The following is a 4,360-nucleotide window of genomic DNA, read 5'->3' on the forward strand; positions in this document are numbered from 1 at the left end:
TCAGTTGTTCCATCCGCAGTCATGTCAGTTGTTCCATCCGCAGTCATGTCAGTTGTTCCATCCGCAGTCATGTCAGTTGTTCCATCCGCAGTCATTTCAAACAGAAATTGGTTGATGTGTGTAGAGTCAGTCCCTCATAATAAAACATTTGTTCTTTGGTCATTGTCATCCTTCTCATCCTTGAATATTTCATATAAAACATATGTAGTTTTTGTTACAAGGTCGTCATGACAACAACAAAAAATCCTTCCATTTCAGTGAAAAATAAATAATAGCTCCGGATGTGAAGTATTTGTTGTGTAGCTCACAACAAAACAAATATAGCCTTTTGTTCAGTAATTTCCTTCTAAGGCAATAGGTCTTCACTATAATTCGTTAATTATATCTTTCAAGTAGCTTCGTGTCTAAAGCCTTGAAGTGAGAACAAAATTCCTGGTTTGCGTCCCATATGGCACCGTATTCCCTATACAGTGCACTAATTTTAACCAGGGCCCTGGGCCTATACAGGGAGCCATTTGAGACCCAAACCTAAAGTAGTGTGCATAAGAATACATGATTGCACACACACACACACACACACACAAACACACACACACACACACATTTCCTTCAGGGCTTTGAACTGTTTCTTTTTTTCCCTCATCTCTCTCCCTCCTCTCGCTCTCTTTTCTCACACACTCACTCCCCCCTCTCCCGCTCTCGCTCCCTGTCCATCTCTCTCCTCTTCATGTATTAGCAGCCAGCGGTAGTCCCGTGACCGTCCGTTAACTGCCCTGGGTACCATTGGGACCGCTGGTCAGGAAGTAGGTGGTCATCTCTCCTTTCCCCTTCACCTTGACCAGGCCTCTGTGGTCCAGCTGGTAGCCTTTTTTTACCAGGACGTGGTACAGGTCTGTGGTCACCTGGGACAAGACAACACAAGACAAGAACAACACAAGAACACTTAAGTGTGTGCATGTGTGTGTGTGTGTGTCATTGCCAATTTACTCTGTTCCTTCTGACTGCTCAATCCACTGTCTCATCAGCCTAGCCAGGCAATTTATAAACTTGATCTCCATTATAAAAAGCATCGAGACATTATCTAACATTTCTTTTAGACTAACATTTAGTTTTCAACAGCGGAGATTTGTATAAACCTTGCTGACTGTCTCTCCGACATTTGCAAAATTGTTTCAATATTCAAATTGGATCTCCAGCTGTCCCATAGTAATGAACGTGTCGGGAGCCTGGACGAGACAGACAGACAGGCAGCGTTTCTCAGTCAGTTGAAATCATGAATCAGCTGGCATCATTTATTATATTTTAAAATTATTATTATTATTTTTTACCTTTATTTAACTAGGCAAGTCAGATAAAAACGAAATCTTATTTTTAATGATAGCCTAGGAACAGTGGGTTAACTGCCTTGTTCACCCTTGTCAGCTCGTGGATTCGATCTTGCAACCTTTCGGTTACTGGCCCAATACTCTAACCATTATACTCTAACCATTAGGCTACCTGCCAACCCCACATTTTTATGGATATTTACAAAGAAATGTTGACTGAAAAAAGGTAAAACGGAACAAAGCGCAGCTTGTTTGCAGTCTTTCCAGCTTGAAGTGATTGTGTTAGCTGTGTTGTTGGCTAGCTCCTCTGAACAACAGTGTCCTGACGAGTGAGCACATTTCCTATGCCCTGCGAAATCGCGCCTCATTAGCTCATTGGTATATGTGTCTATATAAATGTCACTAGAAAACAGCTTAAACAAAAGCAAATGCAGCTACTGTTGTTATCCTGGCTGCACTGTTTGACGTGATCGTAAGTTAGCCATGGTTGACTAGCTAGGAAGCAAGGGATAAGAACGTTGCCAGCCAGTATGGCAATGGAACATTTAGACCGAACGACTGGGTCGTGTCCATAGATACAGAACAAAAAGACTGAACGACTGGGTCACGTCTCTGGCAACTGAACCGAGAGAACGTACGAACAGCCTGCTTGGGTAGCAACCCTAGATTTGTGTCGGGACTATATATGTTGTGGAAGGATGAAATAGTATGAATAAATTCATCAAAATAACGTTTTTGTATGTAAAAATATCAATCATTATTTGAATATGTTGATAACCCGTTGTATTAAAGTGATAATGACTTCGAAGTCGGTGTTTGGTGGATATTGGCACGGTCGCGGGCCAAACAACACCCATGCCAATATATCCTCCAAACGTTTCTTTTGACCTTTTTTCAATTGACATTTGTTTGTATATATCCATAACAATGATGCCAGCTTTCATGATTTCGACTGACTGAGAAAAGCTGCCTGTCGGTCTGTCTCCCGACACATTCATTACTATAGGACGGCTGGAGATCGAATTTGAATATTGAAACAATGTTGCAAATGTCAGAGAGACAGACAGCAAGGTTTATACAAATCTCCGCTGTTGAAAACTAAATGTTAGTCTAAAAGAAATGTGAGATAATGTCTAGATGATTTTTTATAATGGAGATCACATTTATAAATTGCCTGGCTGGGCTGATGAGACAGTGGATTGCGCAGTCAGATGGAACAGAGTAAATAGGCATTTTAATGTCATAGATTTAGCCGGTGGTAACTTGTGGAATAGACACTGGCTGGAATTCAATTGTGTTCTGTTCTATTCAATTGTGTTCTGTTCTATTCTATAATGTTCAAGGCACTACACAGTGGAAGGGAGAGTATATGATGGAAAGTGTAGATCTAGTTGAAGTGGAACACTTGGTATCTAGTTACAGCTATTGTTCCTTCCTTGTAAAAACTCATGGTCGCAAAATACTCTTAAGGAAGATGTCAAGCTTGACGTCAAAACGTCAGTCACCTGTACTCATCCTGAATAATGGATTAAAGTGAGCTAAAATAAATGAATCTCTGCCTCTTTTGTTAAATGCTCCAACTCCTTTCTGCCTTAAATTAGTCCTTTTGGAAAGTTTGTCTTGGTAAGCCCTTCTCATGAGCTGCAGTAGGGTTTTATGTACAGCAGGTGGCAGCACTGGTCATGGAGAACAGAGGGGACACTGAATCTACTGTATATTGAGTTCAAGCTCATCATCTATTTATTATCCATTCAATTCATTGACTAATTAATATTGCATTTCAATAAGTGTTAAAAGTGAAAGCTGTAGGACTCAATGACATATAAAAGTAGGTGTATGTACCTGTATGCAGTCTGGGACTCCGGTGCTGTCCATTCGACTGGCTACGTTGACAGTGTTCCCCCAGATATCATACTGGGGCTTCCTGGCCCCAATCACCCCAGCCACCACCGGACCCATGTTGAGACCTGCATGAGGAGACCACAGTCAACCTGCATCGCACCACTTCACTCTACCTACCTCTTAACTAAACCCTAGCCCAATAATGGAGCCTAACCTTACTTCTTATAGTCCCGAGGACTTTACATGTTTTGTTTTCGAGGTGAATTGGCTCTGGAAGACAAGACAGCCAAATACTCCTTCTAAACGTGAATGGATTCTTAATTACGGTATGGTTCTAGTAGCATAAATCCTTCTACTTTCATATTACATCAAAATCATTTCACAAACGCAAAATACACACTTACTGTACACTGTTTTAAATGAGCTGCAGCCGACAGTATTTCTCAGTGACAACACTTTTGTTGCGCCTGTCTTTGGTTTACACACAACTGTTCGGAGACGCAGATAGCGAATTAGCACAGGTAGTCCTCTCTGTCTTACGTCTGTTTCCCATAAAAAAAGCGCTGTAACATTGAAATATGGTGTGTATTAATTTCACCTTAAAAAAAAAAATCTTGCTGATATGAAAGATAATGTCTTCATGCTTCTAAAACCGTACCTCAAGAAATGCCTGTTACTGTTCAGACCGAGCGCTGTGGCTCTTAACAAAACTCCCCCGTACAGAAGACGCCTTCGTTCAATGACTCTTATGTGTAATATAATCATTATCAAGGGCTAGGGAATCCCAATGTTGACCTAGAGCGCTGCAACATCCGCAGGCTTTTGTTCCAGCCCAACACTAATACACCTCAACTAATGGTTGACTACTGTCGCCCTCCAAGACCAGGATTGATCCAGATTCTCAGTGTGTAGACTTTACAAAGGGACACGTCAACAGAAACGTGGAAGTTATTGAAAGAGTGTTCGTTGATGTAGTTCATCTGTTCTCTGTCATGACGGCTACTACTCCTACTACTCCTACTCCTACTCCTGCTCCTCCTGCTACTCCTACTCCCCCTGCTACTCCTGCTTCTCCTGCTATTGCTCTTCCTGCTACTCCTGCTGTTGCTCCTCCTGCTACTCCTACTCCTCCTGCTACTCCTACTCCTCCTGCTGCTGCTACTCTTACTCCTCCTCCTACTCCTGCTGCTACT

At 41.9% G+C, this 4,360-nt stretch overlaps 1 pseudogene; it reads right to left on the bottom strand.

Annotated features, from left to right (window-relative positions):
- Nucleotides 1-12: 12 nt before the first annotated feature.
- Nucleotides 13-4,360, bottom strand: part of LOC111966137 (adenylate cyclase type 6-like) — a 16,793-nt pseudogene continuing 12,445 nt past the window's right edge.

Source organism: Salvelinus sp. IW2-2015, linkage group LG7 (genome assembly GCF_002910315.2).
Source record: "Salvelinus sp. IW2-2015 linkage group LG7, ASM291031v2, whole genome shotgun sequence".
Taxonomy (NCBI): Eukaryota; Metazoa; Chordata; class Actinopteri; order Salmoniformes; family Salmonidae; genus Salvelinus; species Salvelinus sp. IW2-2015.